Source organism: Oncorhynchus gorbuscha, unplaced genomic scaffold (genome assembly GCF_021184085.1).
Source record: "Oncorhynchus gorbuscha isolate QuinsamMale2020 ecotype Even-year unplaced genomic scaffold, OgorEven_v1.0 Un_scaffold_1308, whole genome shotgun sequence".
Classification (NCBI taxonomy): Eukaryota; Metazoa; Chordata; class Actinopteri; order Salmoniformes; family Salmonidae; genus Oncorhynchus; species Oncorhynchus gorbuscha.
The window spans coordinates 2,858-25,030 of record NW_025746123.1 but is presented as its reverse complement, the minus strand read 5'-3'; the positions used below and the strand labels follow the sequence as shown (position 1 = coordinate 25,030).

General features: G+C 45.1%; 1 pseudogene; it reads right to left on the bottom strand.

Moving 5' to 3' along the window:
- Positions 1–1,384: 1,384 nt before the first annotated feature.
- LOC124022144 lies at positions 1,385–17,834 on the bottom strand (annotated as a pseudogene).
- Positions 17,835–22,173: the final 4,339 nt, after the last annotated feature.

The following is a 22,173-nucleotide window of genomic DNA, read 5'->3' as shown; positions in this document are numbered from 1 at the left end:
TCAACATCATGGTGTAAAAACCACAGCTTCTTAGTACCCTCAAAGAACATTCCAGAAAACAACTATAAGAAGTATAAGAACACCGATCAGCCTTTGGTGGAGATCTATTCAAAACGACATTTCTCTGAAGATTATCTCCCTGCCACTTTCCCAAGTCACTTTACACTTATCCCAGACATTAGGAATGTCACGACACAATATCCTTAATGTCACGACACAATATCCTTAATGTCACGACACAATATCCTTATTGTCACGACACAATATCCTTAATGTCACGACACAATATCCTTAATGTCACGACACAATATCCTTAATGTCACGACACAATATCCTTAATGTCACGACACAATATCCTTAATGTCACGACACAATATCCTTAATGTCACGACACAATATCCTTAATGTCACGACACAATATCCTTAATGTCACGACACAATATCCTTAATGTCACGACACAATATCCTTAATGTCACGACACAATATCCTTAATGTCACGACACAATATCCTTAATGTCACGACACAATATCCTTAATGTCACGACACAATATCCTTAATGTCACGACACAATATCCTTAATGTCACGACACAATATCCTTAATGTCACGACACAATATCCTTAATGTCACGACACAATATCCTTAATGTCACGACACAATATCCTTAATGTCACGACACAATATCCTTAATGTCATGACACATTTGTGGTTCCAATTCAATCCTTCTCTCTTCCTTACAAGTCACAAAGGAACATTTCTTTGTGACATCATGGATTGTGAGCAGCCTCATGGTGTCCATCCAGACAGTGTCTCTAGTCCAGACAGTGTCTCTACCTCATCCAGACAGTGTCTCTAGTCCAGACATTACAAGTGTCTCTAGTCAGACAGTGTCTCTAGTCCAGACATGTCAAGGTCTAGTCCAGACAGTGTCTCTAGTCCAGACATTACAAGGTCTTGTGGATCCTAACTAGGACAGACTCATGGTGTCTCTAGTCCAGACATTACAAGGTCTTGTGGATCCTAACTAGGACAGACTCATGGTGTCTCTAGTCCAGACATTACAAGGTCTTGTGGATCCTAACTAGGACAGACTCATGGTGTCTCTAGTCCAGACATTACAAGGTCTTGTGGATCCTAACTAGGACAGACTCATGGTGTCTCTAGTCCAGACATTACAAGGTCTTGTGGATCCTAACCAGGACAGACTCATGGTGTCTCTAGTCCAAAGGAGGGAGGAGCCGGGGGGGCAAAGGAAGGAGGGAGGAGCCGGAGGGGGGCAAAGGAAGGAGGGAGGAGCCGGAGGGGGCAAAGGAAGGAGGAGCCGGGGGGGCAAAGGAAGGAGGGAGGAGCCGGGGTGGGGGCGAAGGAGGGCGGGTTGGGGCGATAGAATAATGGAGGGACGGAGAGAGAGTGAGAGAAACGGAGGGACTCAGACGGAGAGAGAGACGAAGCTGTTGTACTGCTGAATGTTCCTCTTCAGGATGTCTGAGCAGGGCCCCAGAACGCGTTCGAACCGCGGGCGGTCCAGCTTCACACACTTCAGAGGGCCGCGGGAGACCACGGTCGCAGCACGGGGACGGTTCATCAACAGGGCGATCTCACCTGGGACAGACGGAGAAGAGGACAACGATTAGAAACAACAACACTGGAACAGAAGAGAGGAAGAAAAGGAACAATGATCAACCCACCCCCACACCCCCAGCTCCACCCCCTCCACCCCCAGCTCCACCCCCACACCCCAGCTCCACCCCCACACACCCAGCTCCACCCCCACACCCCAGCTCCACCCCCACACACCCCCAGCTCCACACCCAGCTCCACCCCCAGCCCCACCCCCACCCCCAGCTCCACCCCCACACACCCCCAGCCCCACCCCCAGCCCCACCCCCACACACCCAGCTCCACCCCCCCACACCCAGCTCCACCCCCACACACCCAGCTCCACCCCCACACACCCAGCTCCACCCCCACACACCCAGCTCCACCCCCACACACCCAGCTCCACCCCCACACACCCAGCTCCACCCCCACACACCCAGCTCCACCCCCACACACCCAGCTCCACCCCCACACACCCAGCTCCACACCTTTACAATCAGGGCTATCGGAGGAGACTCCTGATCTGGGACCGGGCTATCGGAGGAGACTCCTGATCTGGGACCGGGCTATCGGAGGAGACTCCTGATCTGGGACCGGGCTATCGGAGGAGACTCCTGATCTGGGACCGGGCTATCGGAGGAGACTCCTGATCTGGGACCGGGCTATCGGAGGAGACGCCTGATCTGGGACCGGGCTATCGGAGATCACTGATCTGGGACCGGGCTATCGGAGATCACTGATCTGGGACCGGGCTATCGGAGATCACTGATCTGGGACCAGACGAGCAGATCTCCACTACTGAGGAGACAGTCCACTCACTGGGACGGAGCCCCAGTCTGCCCACCTCCACAAACTCTTCATTCTCTGACCGTCTCTGGGCACCGCAGAACCCTGAACAGACACAGGAAGAGGAAAACTCAGGGACAAAAAAGCACATAACCCCAGAATGACCTGTGAGGGTGAAAGGGCACAACACAGCCTGAAGACACAGGTGAAAAGATGGACAGACACAGACATGACAGTTTCAGACAGACAGACAGACAGACAGACAGACAGACAGACAGACAGACAGACAGACAGACAGACAGACAGACAGACAGACAGACAGACAGACAGACAGACAGACAGACAGACAGACAGACAGACAGACAGACAGACAGACAGACAGACAGACAGACAGACAGACAGACAGACAGACAGACAGACAGACAGACAGACAGACAGACAGACAGACAGACAGACAGACAGACAGACAGACAGACAGACAGACAGACAGACAGACAGACAGACAGACAGACAGACAGACAGACAGACAGACAGACAGACAGACAGACAGACAGACAGACAGACAGACAGACAGACAGACAGACAGACAGACAGACAGACAGACAGACAGACAGACAGACAGACAGACAGACAGACAGACAGACAGACAGACAGACAGACAGACAGACAGACAGACAGACAGACAGACAGACAGACAGACAGACAGACAGACAGACAGACAGACAGACAGACAGACAGACAGACAGACAGACAGACAGACAGACAGACAGACAGACAGACAGACAGACAGACAGACAGACAGACAGACAGACAGACAGACAGACAGACAGACAGACAGACAGACAGACAGACAGACAGACAGACAGACAGACAGACAGACAGACAGACAGACAGACAGACAGACAGACAGACAGACAGACAGACAGACAGACAGACAGACAGACAGACAGACAGACAGACAGACAGACAGACAGACAGACAGACAGACAGACAGACAGACAGACAGACAGACAGACAGACAGACAGACAGACAGACAGACAGACAGACAGACAGACAGACAGACAGACAGACAGACAGACAGACAGACAGACAGACAGACAGACAGACAGACAGACAGACAGACAGACAGACAGACAGACAGACAGACAGACAGACAGACAGACAGACAGACAGACAGACAGACAGACAGACAGACAGACAGACAGACAGACAGACAGACAGACAGACAGACAGACAGACAGACAGACAGACAGACAGACAGACAGACAGACAGACAGACAGACAGACAGACAGACAGACAGACAGACAGACAGACAGACAGACAGACAGACAGACAGACAGACAGACAGACAGACAGACAGACAGACAGACAGACAGACAGACAGACAGACAGACAGACAGACAGACAGACAGACAGACAGACAGACAGACAGACAGACAGACAGACAGACAGACAGACAGACAGACAGACAGACAGACAGACAGACAGACAGACAGACAGACAGACAGACAGACAGACAGACAGACAGACAGACAGACAGACAGACAGACAGACAGACAGACAGACAACTCCCAAGCTCTTAACACGGCAAACAAAAGTGTACAAGTTGAAAGACAGCATCGGGAAATAAAACACTACAGAACAGGTTCGGCGTAACATATTTCCCATCAGATATTCAAGGTGCTTCTTCTCTGGTCTAACGATACAGGAAGAGAAAAGTAAACCTACACCTCTATTTTCAAGGAAACTAACTGGCTCCCGAGGGGCGGCAGTGGTCTAAGGCCCTGCATCTCAGTTCTAGAGTCACTACAGTCCCTGCATCTCAGTTCTAGAGTCACTACAGTCCCTGGTTCTCAGTTCTAGAGGAGTCACTACAGTCCCTGGTTCTCAGTTCTAGAGGAGTCACTACAGTCCCTGGTTCTCAGTTCTAGAGGAGTGACTACAGTCCCTGGTTCTATTCCAGGCTGTATCACAGTGGTCTAAGGCCCTGCATCTCAGTTCTAGAGTCACTACAGTCCCTGCATCTCAGTTCTAGAGTCACTACAGTCCCTGGTTCTCAGTTCTAGAGGAGTCACTACAGTCCCTGGTTCTCAGTTCTAGAGGAGTCACTACAGTCCCTGGTTCTCAGTTCTAGAGGAGTGACTACAGTCCCTGGTTCTATTCCAGGCTGTATCACAGTGGTCTAAGGCCCTGCATCTCAGTACTAGAGGAGTCACTACAGACCCTGGTTCCAGTCCAGGCTGCATCACAACTGGCCGTGGTTGGGAGTCACATAGGGCGGCGCAAAATCGGCCCAGCGTCGTCCGGGTTTGGCCGGGGTAGGCCATCATTGTAAGTAAGAATTTGTTCTTAACCGACTTGCCTAGTTAAATAAAAGGTTAAATCAAATCCCAAAAGACAGCCAGCATATTGCAGAGATAATCCTACCTCCAGGATGATGAAGAACTCATCTCCAGGTTCACCCTGAACCACGATCTTCTGTCCGTCTTCAAACTGAACGTTCTCCAGAGAATCAGCTACCGTCAGCCTCTCCCACTTGTCCAGAGACTCTGTAGAGGACCACATACTAACGTCAGCCTCTCCCACTTGTCCAGAGACTCTGTAGAGGACCACATACTAAAGTCAGCCTCTCCCACTTGTCCAGAGACTCTGTAGAGGACCACATACTAAAGTCAGCCTCTCCCACTTGTTCAGAGACTCTGTAGAGGACCACATACTAAAGTCAGCCTCTCCCACTTGTTCAGAGACTCTGTAGAGGACCACATACTAAAGTCAGCCTCTCCCACTTGTCTAGAGACTAGGTAGAGGACCACATACTAAAGTCAGCCTCTCCCACTTGTCTAGAGACTCTGTAGAGGACCACATACTAAAGTCAGACTCTCCCACTTGTCTAGGGAATTTGCAGTTGGCAGATGTTGATACACACACTGGCCACAGGGAGGCGCCACACATCACCACAGCAGAGGGGGAATGACAGGAAAGATCACAGGCTGAGTTTGTTTGTAGCGACTCGAATCCATACATACCCACCTATAGGTAGGTAAATAGGTAGGTAGGTAAATAGGTAAATAGGTAGGTAAATAGGTAGGTAAATAGGTAAATAGGTAGGTAAATAGGTAAATAGGTAGGTAAATAGGTAAATAGGTAGGTAAATAGGTAGGTAGGTAAATAGGTAGGTAGGTAAATAGGTAGGTAGGTAAATAGGTAGTTAGGTAAATAGGTAGTTAGGTAAATAGGTAGGTAGGTAGGTAAATAGGTAGGTAGGTAGGTAAATAGGTAGGTAGGTAGGTAAATAGGTAGGTAGGTAGGTAAATAGGTAAGTAGGTAGGTAAATAGGTAGGTAGGTAAATAGGTAGGTAGGTAAATAGGTAGGTAGGTAAATAGGTAGGTAGGTAAATAGGTAGGTAGGTAAATAGGTAGGAAGGTAAATAGGTAGGAAGGTAAATAGGTAGGTAGGTAGGTAAATAGGTAGGTAGGTAAATAGGTAGGAAGGTAAATAGGTAGGAAGGTAAATAGGTAAATAGGTAGGAGGTAAATAGGTAGGTAGGTAAATAGGTAGGTAGGTAAATAGGTAGGTAGGTAAATAGGTAGGTAGGTAAATAGGTAGGTAGGTAAATAGGTAGGTAAATAGGTAGGTAGGTAAATAGGTAGGAAGGTAAATAGGTAGGAAGGTAAATAGGTAAATAGGTAGGAAGGTAAATAGGTAAATAGGTAGAAAGGCAAATAGGTAGAAAGGCAAATAGGTAGAAAGGCAAATAGGTAGGTAGGCAAATAGGTAGGTAGGTAAATAGGTAGGTAGGTAAATAGGTAGGTAAATAGGTAAATAGGTAAATAGGTAGGTAAATAGGTAAATAGGTAAATAGGTAGGTAAATAGGTAGGTAGGTAAATAGGTAGGAAGGTAAATAGGTAGGAAGGTAAATAGGTAGGTAGGTAAATAGGTAGGAAGGTAAATAGGTAGGAAGGTAAATAGGTAGGAAGGTAAATAGGTAGGAAGGTAAATAGGTAGGAAGGTAAATAGGTAGGAAGGTAAATAGGTAGGAAGGTAAATAGGTAGGAAGGTAAATAGGTAGGAAGGTAAATAGGTAGGAAGGTAAATAGGTAGGAAGGTAAATAGGTAGGAAGGTAAATAGGTAGGAAGGTAAATAGGTAGGTAGGTAAATAGGTAGGTAGGTAAATAGGTAGGTAGGTAAATAAATAGGTAGGAAGGTAAATAGGTAGGAAGGTAAATAGGTAGGAAGGTAAATAGGTAGGAAGGTAAATAGGTAGGAAGGTAAATAGGTAGGAAGGTAAATAGGTAGGTAGGTAAATAGGTAGGTAGGTAAATAGGTAGGTAGGTAAATAGGTAGGTAGGTAAATAGGTAGGAAGGTAAATAGGTAGGAAGGTAAATAGGTAGGAAGGTAAATAGGTAGGAAGGTAAATAGGTAGGAAGGTAAATAGGTAGGAAGGTAAATAGGTAGGAAGGTAAATAGGTAAATAGGTAAATAGGTAGGAAGGTAAATAGGTAAATAGGTAGGAAGGTAAATAGGTAAATAGGTAGGTAGGTAGGTAAATAGGTAGGTAGGTAGGTAAATAGGTAGGTAGGTAAATAGGTAGGAAGGTAAATAGGTAAATAGGTAGGAAGGTAAATAGGTAAATAGGTAGGTAGGTAAATAGGTAGGAAGGTAAATAGGTAGGAAGGTAGGAAGGTAAATAGGTAGGTAGGTAGGTAAATAGGTAGGAAGGTAAATAGGTAGGTAGGTAAATAGGTAGGAAGGTAAATAGGTAGGAAGGTAAATAGGTAGGAAGGTAAATAGGTAGGAAGGTAAATAGGTAGGAAGGTAAATAGGTAGGAAGGTAAATAGGTAGGAAGGTAAATAGGTAGGAAGGTAAATAGGTAGGAAGGTAAATAGGTAGGAAGGTAAATAGGTAGGAAGGTAAATAGGTAGGAAGGTAAATAGGTAGGAAGGTAAATAGGTAGGTAGGTAAATAGGTAGGAAGGTAAATAGGTAGGAAGGTAAATAGGTAGGAAGGTAAATAGGTAGGTAGGTAGGTAAATAGGTAGGTAGGTAAATAGGTAGGTAGGTAAATAGGTAGGAAGGTAAATAGGTAGGAAGGTAAATAGGTAGGAAGGTAAATAGGTAGGAAGGTAAATAGGTAGGAAGGTAAATAGGTAAATAGGTAGGTAGGTAAATAGGTAGGTAGGTAAATAGGTAGGAAGGTAAATAGGTAGGAAGGTAGGTAGGTAAATAGGTAGGAAGTTAAATAGGTAGGTAGGTAAATAGGTAGGTAGGTAAATAGGAAGGTAAATAGGTAGGTAAATAGGTAGGAAGGTAAATAGGTAGGAAGGTAAATAGGTAGGAAGGTAAATAGGTAGGTAGGTAGGTAAATAGGTAGGTAAATAGGTAGGAAGGTAAATAGGTAGGTAGGTAAATAGGTAGGTAAATAGGTAGGTAAATAGGTAGGTAGGTAAATAGGTAGGAAGGTAAATAGGTAGGTAAATAGGTAGGAAAATAGGTAGGAAGGTAAATAGGTAGGTAGGTAGGAAGGTAAATAGGTAGGTAGGTAAATAGGTAGGTAAATAGGTAGGTAGGTAGGTAAATAGGTAGGTAAATAGGTAGGTAAATAGGTAGGAAGGTAAATAGGTAGGTAGGTAAATAGGTAGGTAAATAGGTAGGTAGGTAAATAGGTAGGTAAATAGGTAGGAAGGTAAATAGGTAGGAAGGTAAATAGGTAGGAAGGTAAATAGGTAGGAAGGTAAATAGGTAGGTAGGTAAATAGGTAGGTAGGTAAATAGGTAGGTAGGTAAATAGGTAGGTAGGTAAATAGGTAGGTAGGTAAATAGGTAGGTAAATAGGTAGGTAAATAGGTAGGTAAATAGGTAGGTAAATAGGTAGGTAGGTAAATAGGTAAATAGGTAGGTAGGTAAATAGGTAGGTAGGTAGGAAGGTAAATAGGTAGGAAGGTAAATAGGTAGGAAGGTAAATAGGTAGGAAGGTAAATAGGTAAATAGGTAGGAAGGTAAATAGGTAGGAAGGTAAATAGGTAAATAGGTAAATAGGTAGGAAGGTAAATAGGTAGGTAGGTAAATAGGTAGGTAGGTAAATAGGTAGGTAGGTAAATAGGTAGGTAGGTAAATAGGTAAATAGGTAAATAGGTAGGAAGGTAAATAGGTAGGTAGGTAAATAGGTAGGTAGGTAAATAGGTAAATAGGTAGGAAGGTAAATAGGTAGGAAGGTAAATAGGTAGGAAGGTAAATAGGTAGGAAGGTAAATAGGTAGGAAGGTAAAAATAGGTAGGTAGGTAAATAGGTAGGTAGGTAGGTAAATAGGTAGGAAGGTAAATAGGTAGGTAAATAGGTAGGTAGGTAAATAGGTAGGAAGGTAAATAGGTAGGAAGGTAAATAGGTAGGTAAATAGGTAGGAAGGTAAATAGGTAGGAAGGTAAATAGGTAGGAAGGTAAATAGGTAGGAAGGTAAATAGGTAGGAAGGTAAATAGGTAGGAAGGTAAATAGGTAGGAAGGTAAATAGGTAGGAAGGTAAATAGGTAGGAAGGTAAATAGGTAAATAGGTAAATAGGTAGGAAGGTAAATAGGTAGGAAGGCAAATAGGTAGGTAGGTAAATAGGTAGGTAGGTAAATAGGTAGGTAGGTAAATAGGTAGGTAGCATGTTGTTAGACTGTTCTCCAACTGTTTGAACAGCTTGTTGGTCGGAGTCGTCATGTGTAGAATGTGTAGGTCCTCACCTAAAATGGACACCTTGCTGAGGAATTCCTCATACATCTTACGCTTTCTCAAAGTGCTTCCCTGAAAGACAGAGGGAGCGAGAGACAGAGAGCAAGAGCGAGAGACACAGAGAGAGCAAGAGACACACAGAGACACACAGAGACACACAGAGACACACAGAGAGAGCATGTTAAGTCCCATAATAACAGCCAAATGTGTACTAACTGTGTTCAGCTTTAGCCCCAGACATCTGGTATTGCTACCATTGTTAGAGATGCTGAACTGACACCGTGTGGAGGCTCAGTAAACTATATGGAGCTGATTTGTTAAAATCAATGTCTCCCAATAATGTTGTTGCCGGGGAAAATAACACCTCATAACATTGTAGAATTATCATATATCTACATAGAGCTGAATTAACTCAATCTGCCAGCCAGCCAGCCAGCTAGCCAACCAGCCAGTCAGCCAGCCAGTCAGCCAACCAGTCAGTCTCACCATGAGTATCCTCCTGTAACTGTCCCTGTCGATGCCCCACAGTTTGACGTTGCTCTTGGCTCGGACCGTGGCGGCCCTGGGGGTCCCATAGATCAGGGCTAGCTCGCCAAAGCTGCCCCCCTCCCCAATATTGGTCACCCACTCATTGTTCACATACACCTGTGAGAGGAGGGAGAGAGGTGAGAGGGAGGGAGAGAGAACAACAACCTCACAGATGGAAATAGCTTTCCCTACAGTATGAACTTCTGTCAGTATTTTGTCTTAAAATATAATGTATTTTTAACAAACAGATGTACCACTATATAGACCATAGACAGGTAGTCTGTCTTCCCTACTGTACATAACAGACAGAAAACAGGGACGTACATCCATCTCTCCCTGGTCAACGACGTAGAAGTTGTCTCCCCTCGTCACCTGGTGGAAAACAACAGCTGTGAGACACACTCTGACCCAGCAGTAATGATGGTCATGTCATCATGTTGGAACGACAACCAGGAGATTGACTTCACGCCAAAGTGAAAAAAAGGTCAAATGTCGTACCTTGCTGAATGACCGTCTCCCCGGTGATGTAGGTAACAGAAAACATGGCGTCAAAGATGTCGCTGTGAAGAGCGGAGGGAGGTGGTCGACACGGTGACAGGATCAACATCACATACTGCTTTCATTGCACAGCACCAGGAGAACACTAATGGTTTAGCACACAACAACCCGCGAACACAGTTCGTACCTTCTCTCGTTGTCGTCCAGGTGAGCAAACAGCACGTTCTTCTCGATGGCTTTAGCCAGGGCGGCCATCGTTTTGTAGTCTTTAGGAATAACCTGCAGGAGGCAGAAAGGAACGGATTCATTGATCACAAAGCAAACTGCCTTCAGTCGTTAAGGTTATTATTGATCAGATTGAAGTAGTGGCCGAGGCCCGATTCTCCACCCTTCTCCAGAAGTGTACACTCCTACACTTTATCTGCAATTGGACTTTACCATGGTAAAGCCCATGCTTTACCCCCCCCCCCCCCCCAATCCTATGCTTTTAAATGCATGATGGGTAATGTGCAAGGTGACACTTGTGGAAAAGGGTGGATGATCAGGAAGTAGCCTAGAAGAAGTTGGTAGTAATAACTGTAGGGTCAGGTGCACCTGTAGCGATGCGTGATTGGCTGAGGGCTGACCCCCCCCCTGACCTTTCTGACGTAGGAGGCGGCGTCTTCCTCTGTGTAGACCTCGGCGCTGATGGCACCGCGCCGCCGCCGCCCCTTCACCACGGGATTCATGGGAGGAGACACCTCATCCTCACGGGAGTCGGAGCGAGAGTTGGACTTCTGCTGCTGTAGGATCTGCTTAGCCTCCTCCTGGTGAGGGAGGGGGGTTCAGTTATAGGATCTGCTTAGCCTCCTCCTGGTGAGGGAGGGGGGTTCAGTTATAGGATCTGCTTAGCCTCCTCCTGGTGAGGGAGGGGGTCAGTTATAGTAGAATAGAACAGATCTTCTGCTGCTGTAGGATCTGCTTAGCCTCCTCCTTGTGAGGGGAGGGGGGGTCAGTTATAGGAGAATAGAACAGAGATCTTCTGCTGCTGTAGGATCTGCTTATCCTCCTCCTGGTGGGGGGGTCAGTTATAGGAGAATAGAACAGAGATCTTCACGGTTCCATAATTAACCTGGGGCTTTACCCACCCAGACCCAATATACATAGAGAATAATAAGGAGGTCCGCTCTGCCCCCCCCCCCCCTAACAACTAGACACGCTCCCTATAGACCTGGTCGGATCCAGAGCCGGTCCGATCAGACTGAAGGAGGCAACAGTTAAATCAATTTTTTAAAATGCTTCTTTATTAGCCGGGGGGTGGGAGGAACGAGAGACAGCATAAAAACCAAGCTGACCTGAGCTATAGTAGACCAATTGTTTGCCATAGCTGGTTAATTTATCATCGACTAGGATTATATTGTACCCCGTCGACTGCGTCAAACCCGGGAGAAGCTAGTTTAGCTAGCTAGGCTAACTGAGGCTGCGTGACCTTTCTCATCCTACATTTACAAACAACAACAACTCCATTCAGAATATGAAGTAGCAGCCTGCCTGTTGGCTCCTGGTCGTTGTAGCCCACCTTTCACTTCTAATTCTGTCATTTTAATTCAGTCTTCCGTTGAGTAAATATCTCCTATCTTTTGCCTCACACAGAGCGAGGCTCTATGACCATAGTCTATTGGCTCTTTGATGACTTCTGATTGGCCAACAACAAGCTACAGACGTAAAGCTCCACATTTGTGAAAAACAAGAGCAGCATCTCTCCCTCCCTTATTTAGGAGCACCTGCACACAATGAAGGATTCTAGAACTCTTATTACCTCCCAAATGGTTCAGTGTGCTCCTAAATGTCCTTGTGTTTGCGCACCAACATCTTTCCAACTTAGGCTCCTTGTAAAAAAGGCCAGTGTAAAGCCCTGATACAGTGCATTCAGAAAGTATTCAGACTCCATGACTCTGCAGATCCTCTCAAGCTCTGTCAGGTTGGATGGGAAGTGTCGCTGCACAGCTCATCTTCAGGTCTCTCCAGAGATGTTAAACCGTGTTCAAGTCTTGGCTCTGACTGGGCCACTCAAGGACACTCAGAGACTTGTCCCGAAGACACTCCTGCGTTGTCTTAGCTATGTGCTTAGGGTCGTTGTCCTGTTAGAAGGTGAACCTTTGCCTCAGTCTGAGGTCCTAAGCGCTCTGGAGCAGGTTTTCATCAAGGATCTCTGTACTTTGCTCCGGTCAGCTTTCCCTCGATCCTGACTAGTCTCCCAGTCACTGCAGCTGAAAAACATCCCCACAGCATGATGCTGCCACCACCATGCTTCACCGTATCAAATAAAATTGTATTTGTCACATACACATGGTTAGCAGATGTTAATGCGAGTGTAGCGAAATGCTTGTGCTTCTAGTTCCGACAATGCAGTGATAACCAACGAGTAATCTAACTAACAATTCCAAAACGACTGTCTTATACACAGTGTAAGGGGATAAAGAATATGTACATAAGGATATATGAATGAGTGATGGTACAGAGCAGCATACAGTAGATGGTATCGAGTACAGTATATACATATGAGATGAGTATGTAGACAAAGTAAACAAGGTTTCCTCCAGACGTGACACTTGGCATTCAGGCGAAAGAGTTCAATCTTGGTTTCATCAGACCAGAGAATCTTGTTTCTCAAGTCCTTTAGGTGCCTTTTGGCAAATTCCAAGCGGGCTGTCATGTGCCTTTCACTGAGGAGTGGCTTCCATCTGGCCACTTTACCATAAAGGCCTGATTGGTAGAGTGCTGCAGAGATGGGAGAACCTTCTAGAAGGACAACCATCTCCACAGAGGAACTCTGGAGCTCTGTCAGAGTGATCATTGGGTTCTAGGTCACCTCCCCGACCAAGGCCCTTCCCCCCAGATTGCTCCTTTTGGCCAGGCGGCCATCTCTAGGAAGAGTCTTGGTGGTTCCAAACTTCTTCCATTTAATAATGATGGAGGCCACTGTGTCCTTGGGGACCTTCAATGCTGCAGACATGTTTTGGTACCTTTTGTGCCTCGACACAATCCTGTCTCGGAGCTCTACGGACAATTACTTCAACCTCATGACTTGGTTTTTGCTCTGACATGCGCTGTCCACTGTGGGACTTTATATTGACAGGTGTGCGCCTTTCTAAAACATGTCCAATCAATTTAAATTTAACTACATTTACTCCAATCAAGTTGTAGAAACATCTCAAGGATGATCAATGGAAACGGGATGCACCGGAGCTCAATTTCAAGTCTCATAGTAAAGGGTCTGAATACTTATGTAAATGGGGCTGCAGGGTAGCCTAGTGGTTAGAGTGTAGAGGTGGCAGGGTAGCCTAGTGGTTAGAGTGTAGAGGTGGCAGGGTAGCCTAGTGGTTAGAGGTAGAGGTGGCAGGGTAGCCTAGTGGTTAGAGTGTAGAGGTGGCAGGGTAGCCTAGTGGTTAGAGTGTAGAGGTGGCAGGGTAGCCTAGTGGTTAGAGTGTAGAGGTGGCAGGGTAGCCTAGTGGTTAGAGTGTAGAGGTGGCAGGGTAGCCTAGTGGTTAGAGTGTAGAGGTGGCAGGGTAGCCTAGTGGTTAGAGTGTAGAGGTGGCAGGGTAGCCTAGTGGTTAGAGTGTAGAGGTGGCAGGGTAGCCTAGTGGTTAGAGTGTAGAGGTTTCTGTTTAACCGGGTTAGATTGTAAGTTGGCCCCGTTTTGGTTAGAGTGTAGAGGCAGTCATTGTAGCCTAATGGTTAGAATGAGACTGGCAGGGTAGCCTATGGTTAGATGTAGAGGTGGCAGGGTAGTTGGTTAGAATAAAAAGGGTAGCCTAGTGGTTAGAGTGTAGAGGTGGCAGGGTAGCCTAGTGGTTAGAGTGTAGAGGTGGCAGGGTAGCCTAGTGGTTAGAGTGTAGAGGTGGCAGGGTAGCCTAGTGGTTAGAGTGTAGTGGAGGGTAGCCTAGTGGTTAGAGTTCTAGTGGGGCACAGGGTAGCCTAGTGGTTAGAGTGTAGAGGTGGCACAGGGTAGAATATAGTAGAGTTAGAGTGTAGAGGTATACAGAGAGCCTAGTGGTTAAGTGTAGAGGTGGCAGGGTAGCCTAGTGGTTAGAGTGTTGGACTAATAACAGGACAGATTGCAAGTTCAAACCCCGAGCTGTTCCTAGGCAGTCATTGTAAATAAGAATTTGTTCTTAACTGACTTGCCTGGTTAAATAAAGGTTAAATAAAAAATAAGGTTTCTGTTTATTATACATTTGCAAAAAATAAATAAATGTAAAGACCTGTTTTGGTCATTACGGGAAGTGCCCTAGATTGATATGTAATCCATATTAGAATGAGGCTGTAGAGATGTAACAATGAGATCGGAATAGTTTCCCAATGCAGTGTAGTTGTAGAACAGTATAGAATATATCAGTATTTACAGGTGTAGTTAGTAGAGAACAGAGTAGAGTAGAGCTCTATTACTGTATAGCCTTCTAGTGGGGACACAGAGAGTAGAGCTCTATTACTGTATAGCCTTCTAGTGGGAACACAGAGAGTAGAGCTCTATTACTGTATACCCTTCTAGTGGGAACACAGAGAGTAGAATATAATAGAGTTGTATTACTGTATACCATGAGAGCAGAATAGGTTTGGACTTTTCTGTCCACTTTGAGATGGATACTTGTCTTTGTTTACAAATATCAGCACACACAAGCATGACCCCGCCCACCTAGACTCACCTTCTCCAGCCTATCGAAGTACTCTCTGAGGAAGGCCATGGGTCTGTCTGGCCGGGAGGTACATAGCTGTACGATGCAGTCCTTCAACAGCTGTTGGATGTTATGTTTCTGTACATACAGCTCACACTCCCTCAGACTCCTCTCCTCCTCACTGCTCGTACTGCCCGATGCCATCACACTCACAACCTGTTGACCTGGGGACAGACAGAGATTTAAAACACAGAGAAAATATGCACAGGGAGACAGGTGTAGCAGGAGAGAGGGGGTAGTGTTTTATAAACAGAGAGAGAGAGAGAGAAAAGCAGGAGAGAGGGGGTAGTGTTTTATAAACAGAGAGAGAGAGAAAGCAGGTGTAGCAGGAGAGAGGGGGTAGTGTTTTATAAACAGAGAGAGAGAGAAAAGCAGGTGTAGCAGGAGAGAGGGGTAGTGTTTTATAAACAGAGAGAGAGAGAAAAGCAGGTGTAGCAGGAGAGAGGGGGTAGTGTTTTATAAACAGAGAGGAGAGAGAGAAGCAGGTGTAGCAGAAGAGAGGGGGTAGTGTTTTATAAACAGAGAGGGAGAGAGAGAAGCAGGTGTAGCAGGAGAGAGGGGGTAGTGTTTTATAAACAGAGAGAGAGAGAAAAGCAGGTGTAGCAGGAGAGAGGGGGGTAGTGTTTTATAAACAGAGAGGGAGAGAGAAGCAGGTGTAGCAGAAGAGAGGGGGGTAGTGTTTTATAAACAGAGAGGGAGAGAGAGAAGCAGGTGTAGCAGGAGAGAGGGGGTAGTGTTTTATAAACAGAGAGAGAGAGAAAAGCAGGTGTAGCAGGAGAGAGGGGGTAGTGTTTTATAAACAGAGAGAGAGGGAGAGAGAAAAGCAGGTGTAGCACGAGAGAGGGGGTAGTGTTTTATAAACAGAGAGAGAGAGAGAGAGAAAAGCAGGTGTAGCAGGAGAGAGGGGGTAGTGTTTTATAAACAGAGAGAGAGAGAAAAGCAGGTGTAGCAGGAGAGAGGGGCTAGTGTTTTATAAACAGAGAGAGAGAGAAAAGCAGGTGTAGCAGGAGAGAGGGGGTAGTGTTTTATAAACAGAGAGGGAGGGAGAGAGAAAAGCTGGTGTAGCAGGAGAGAGGGGGTAGTGTTTTATAAACAGAGAGGGAGGGAGAGAGAAAAGCTGGTGTAGCAGGAGAAAGGGGGTAGTGTTTGATAGAGAAGTAGAAACAGAGGACAGTGAGGAGAAGAGAACGTGAGGGTGTAGAGATAAAAAGAGAGCATAATAATAAACAGAGTGAAGGAGGGAGAGAAACTTAACAAGTGGGTGAAAAGTGGGTAGAGAGGACAAAACATGATTGGTTTAGAGCAAGAGTGGGCGTTTTGAGAGAGAGAGTAAGAGAGGGGAGAGTGAGGATGGATAAACTCCCATATCTATTGGGTGAAATACCACAGTAGCAAGATTTGTGACCTGTTGCCACAAGAAAAGGGCAACCAGTGAAGAACAAACACCATTGTCAATACAACCCATATTTATTTATTTTCCACAGAGTGAAAGAGAAAGACTTGACACAAAGCTCCATTGTATCATAGCAACTCAAAATCTCAGGATAGTCGTGGACCACACCGCTGAACCAACGGACTAAACTCACTCGCATTCAATAATGCAATGCATTATGTGGCAATCAGAATCAAATGTATTTATAAAGCCCTTCTTACATCAGCTGATATCTCAAAGTGCTGTACAGAAACCCCGCCTAAAACCCCAAACAGCTCCCAAAAACTCCCTAGAAAAGGTCCAAACCTAGGAAGAAACATATATTAGAACCAGGCTATGAGGGGTGGCCAGTCCTCTTCTGGCTGTGCCAGGTGAAGATTATAACAGAACATGGCCAAGATGTTCAAATGTTCACAAATGACCAGCATGGTCAAATAATAATAATCACAGTAGTTGTCGCGGGTGCAACAAGTCAGCACCTCAGGAGTAAATGTCAGTTGGCTTTTCATAGCCGATCATTAAGAGTATCTCTACAGCTCCTGCTGTCTCTAGAGAGTTGAAAACAGCGTGTCTGGGACAGGTAGCGTGTCTGGGACAGGTAGCGTGTCTGGGACAGGTAGCACGTCCGGTGAACACTAGAGCAGCAGCACGGCCAGGTGCAGTTTAGTTCACCACATTCGCCAACTCTCCTTATATTGCTAACGTTAGTAGGAGAGAGTGTGAAAGCTACAAAACCATGACAGCAGCAGACAGGCATGTGACACCAGGGTGCAACGGAATTTTTCACAACCTGAGTTATGGTGTGTACCCTACTGTATACTGAAAATGAGACTTAAACATCGACTAAATATGAAGATATTTCAACTTGGAGATGTCCATGATTCCCAAATTGATTAATTTATAGGTCTTTGTCAATTATCAAAATGAAATTGATCACATATATCTTACAAGGGCAAACAAACTAAGCTTGAGTCAACTACCTCCATAGATAATGTAAACTGGTGAGTGTTGGCAAGACACCCAACGACTTAGTAACTTCCACCATAAGACAAAACTACTGTCACAATAAACACCAAAGTTAGCTAGCTAATGGTAGTTAGCTGGGTCTTTCGAGTGCAGGCAACCATTCGTCCTGTAGCTCGCAGCGGACCCTTGCTTAATATTCAGAAATAATGCATTTCATTTTTAATAACTGTTTGGAAAGCACAGGGACTTAATATTCTGAGAAATTCGGAAACGATTAACGTTAGCTAAAAGGCCCGCAGAGGTATTTTCATAAAAACAGCCATCTTGGAAACCAAGGCATGTTGCTAGTAACGTCAGCCAACTTGCGTTATCATAACAAACGGTGAGATACAGGTTATAATCAAGCAATATCCTCATACCTGCAGCGCTCCAACACATACATCGAGATTATTTAGAACAAAATGAAGACAAACCGCTTACCAAACCTGATTGAAATGCTGTCTTTTTTTTTTCGGGAAACTGACAGTTCTTCGTCCCTGTTTTTCCCCCTCAGTCCTGAGTTGGACGGCTGCCCTCAACCGGAATCAGGTTTGGACCAATCGCTGCCTCGTTCTGGTATATACGTCACCTTAAAGGGCAAGGCCTTTTTTTGTTCTGCCAACACTTCACAGAAAGTGAGTGTTTTGATAACAGTATTTTGTTTACTGCATATCAATTGTTAGATTAAAAAAATTTAAAAAATACAACATTTGTAGGGGCAGCAAGAATATTCAAATAGACTTGTCTCTCTTGTCCCTTGAGATGTTGAGTTTTTATATTGGCTTACCATTATAGGTAGAATTATTGCTGTAATCTCAATGGATAAAAAACGTATTCAGTATCAGAATAAACCGAATAAATATGATTTCTTCATGCATGCTTTCATAAATAACCTAATGCGTCTGATCTCCAAACATTATGCTCACTAAAGATTTACAACATTTGTGATAGATTTAAACCAGAAAACAGGTGTCAACATGTCCCTTGTTCAATCAAACTACTACAGGTGTCCTGTTGAGGGAACGTCTCAGTCAAACTACTACAGGTGTCCTGTTGAGGGAAAGTCTCAGTCAAACTACTACAGGTGTCCTGTTGAGGAAAAGTCTCAGTCAAACTACTACAGGTGTACTGTCGAGGGAAAGTCTCAGTCAAACTACTACAGGTGTCCTGTTGAGGGAAAGTCTCAGTCAAACTACTACAGGTGTACTGTCGAGGAAAAGTCTCAGTCAAACTACTACAGGTGTACTGTCGAGGGAAAGTCTCAGTCAAACTACTACAGGTGTACTGTTGAGGGAAAGTCTCAGTCAAACTACTACAGGTGTCCTGTTGAGGAAAAGTCTCAGTCAAACTACTACAGGTGTCCTGTTGAGGGAACGTCTCAGTCAAACTACTACAGGTGTCCTGTTGAGGGAACGTCTCAGTCAAACTACTACAGGTGTCCTGTTGAGGGAAAGTCTCAGTCAAACTACTACAGGTGTACTGTCGAGGGAAAGTCTCAGTCAAACTACTACAGGTGTCCTGTTGAGGGAACGTCTCAGTCAAACTACTACAGGTGTCCTGTTGAGGGAAAGTCTCAGTCAAACTACTACAGGTGTACTGTTGAGGGAAAGTCATCAAACTACTACAGGTGTCCTGTTGAGGGAAAGTCTCAGTCAAACTACTACAGGTGTCCTGTTGAGGGAAAGTCATCAAACTACTACAGGTGTATTGTTGAGGGAAAGTCTCAGTCAAACTACTACAGGTGTACTGTTGAGGGAAAGTCATCAAACTACTACAGGTGTACTGTTGAGGGAAAGTCTCAGTCAAACTACTACAGGTGTACTGTTGAGGGAAAGTCTCAGTCAAACTACTACAGGTGTACTGTTGAGGGAAAGTCATCAAACTACCTACAGGTGTCCTGTTGAGGGAAAGTCTCAGTCAAACTACTACAGGTGTACTGTTGAGGGAAAGTCTCAGTCAAACTACTACAGGTGTACTGTTGAGGGAAAGTCTCAGTCAAACTACTACAGGTGTACTGTTGAGGGAAAGTCATCAAACTACTACAGGTGTCCTGTTGAGGGAAAGTCTCAGTCAAACTACTACAGGTGTACTGTTGAGGGAAAGTCTCAGTCAAACTACTACAGGTGTACTGAGTCTCAGTCAAACTACTACAGGTGTACTGTTGAGGGAAAGTCTCAGTCAAACTACTACAGGTGTACTGTTGAGGGAAAGTCATCAAACTACTACAGGTGTCCTGTTGAGGGAAAGTCTCAGTCAAACTACTACAGGTGTCCTGTTGAGGGAAAGTCATCAAACTACTACAGGTGTACTGTTGAGGGAAAGTCTCAGTCAAACTACTACAGGTGTCCTGTTGAGGGAAAGTCTCAATCAAACTACTACAGGTGTACTGTTGAGGGAAAGTCTCAGTTAAACTACTACAGGTGTCCTGTTGAGGGAAAGTCTCAATCAAACTACTACAGGTGTACTGTTGAGGGAAAGTCTCAGTCAAACTACTACAGGTGTACTGTTGAGGGAAAGTCTCAGTCAAACTACTACAGGTGTACTGTTGAGGGAAAGTCTCAGTCAAACTACTACAGGTGTACTGTTGAGGGAAAGTCTCAGTCAAACTACTACAGGTGTACTGTTGAGGGAAAGTCATCAAACTACTACAGGTGTCCTGTTGAGGGAAAGTCTCAGTCAAACTACTACAGGTGTACTGTTGAGGGAAAGTCTCAGTCAAACTACTACAGGTGTACTGTTGAGGGAAAGTCTCAGTCAAACTACTACAGGTGTACTGTTGAGGGAAAGTCTCAGTCAAACTACTACAGGTGTACTGTTGAGGGAAAGTCATCAAACTACTACAGGTGTCCTGTTGAGGGAAAGTCTCAGTCAAACTACTACAGGTGTCCTGTTGAGGGAAAGTCATCAAACTACTACAGGTGTACTGTTGAGGGAAAGTCTCAGTCAAACTACTACAGGTGTCCTGTTGAGGGAAAGTCTCAATCAAACTACTACAGGTGTACTGTTGAGGGAAAGTCTCAGTCAAACTACTACAGGTGTCCTGTTGAGGGAAAGTCTCAATCAAACTACTACAGGTGTACTGTTGAGGGAAAGTCTCAGTCAAACTACTACAGGTGTACTGTTGAGGGAAAGTCTCAGTCAAACTACTACAGGTGTACTGTTGAGGGAAAGTCATCAAACTACTACAGGTGTCCTATTGAGGAAAGTCTCAGTCAAACTACTACAGGTGTCCTGTTGAGGAAAGTCATCAAAGTACTACAGGTGTATTGTTGAGGGAAAGTCTCAGTCAAACTACTACAGGTGTACTGTTGAGGGAAAGTCATCAAACTACTACAGGTGTACTGTTGAGGGAAAGTCTCAGTCAAACTACTACAGGTGTACTGTTTAGGCAAAGTCTCAGTCAAACTACTACAGGTGTACTGTTGAGGGAAAGTCTCAGTCAAACTACTACAGGTGTACTGTTGAGGGAAAGTCTCAGTCAAACTACTACAGGTGTACTGTTGAGGGAAAGTCTCAGTCAAACTACTACAGGTGTACTGTTGAGGGAAAGTCTCAGTCAAACTACTACAGGTGTACTGTTGAGGGAAAGTCTCAGTCAAACTACTACAGGTGTACTGTTGAGGGAAAGTCATCAAACTACTACAGGTGTCCTGTTGAGGGAAAGTCTCAGTCAAACTACTACAGGTGTACTGTTGAGGGAAAGTCTCAGTCAAACTACTACAGGTGTACTGTTGAGGGAAAGTACTAAGTCTCACCTGGTGTACAGTCAAACTACTACAGGTGTACTGTTGAGGGAAAGTCTCAGTCAAACTACTACAGGTGTACTGTTGAGGGAAAGTCTCAGTCAAACTACTACAGGTGTACTGTTGAGGGAAAGTCTCAGTCAAACTACTACAGGTGTACTGTTGAGGGAAAGTCATCAAACTACTACAGGTGTCCTGTTGAGGGAAAGTCTCAGTCAAACTACTACAGGTGTCCTGTTGAGGGAAAGTCATCAAACTACTACAGGTGTACTGTTGAGGGAAAGTCTCAGTCAAACTACTACAGGTGTCCTGTTGAGGGAAAGTCTCAATCAAACTACTACAGGTGTACTGTTGAGGGAAAGTCTCAGTCAAACTACTACAGGTGTCCTGTTGAGGGAAAGTCTCAATCAAACTACTACAGGTGTACTGTTGAGGGAAAGTCTCAGTCAAACTACTACAGGTGTACTGTTGAGGGAAAGTCTCAGTCAAACTACTACAGGTGTACTGTTGAGGGAAAGTCATCAAACTACTACAGGTGTCCTGTTGAGGGAAAGTCTCAGTCAAACTACTACAGGTGTCCTGTTGAGGGAAAGTCATCAAAGTACTACAGGTGTATTGTTGAGGGAAAGTCTCAGTCAAACTACTACAGGTGTACTGTTGAGGGAAAGTCATCAAACTACTACAGGTGTACTGTTGAGGGAAAGTCTCAGTCAAACTACTACAGGTGTACTGTTTAGGCAAAGTCTCAGTCAAACTACTACAGGTGTACTGTTGAGGGAAAGTCTCAGTCAAACTACTACAGGTGTACTGTTGAGGGAAAGTCTCAGTCAAACTACTACAGGTGTACTGTTGAGGGAAAGTCTCAGTCAAACTACTACAGGTGTACTGTTGAGGGAAAGTCTCAGTCAAACTACTACAGGTGTACTGTTGAGGGAAAGTCTCAGTCAAACTACTACAGGTGTACTGTTGAGGGAAAGTCATCAAACTACTACAGGTGTCCTGTTGAGGGAAAGTCATCAAACTACTACAGGTGTACTGTTGAGGGAAAGTCTCAGTCAAACTACTACAGGTGTACTGTTGAGGGAGGTCACCTGACTACTATAGGTGTATTGTTGAGGGAGGTCACCTGACTACTATAGGTGTATTGTTGA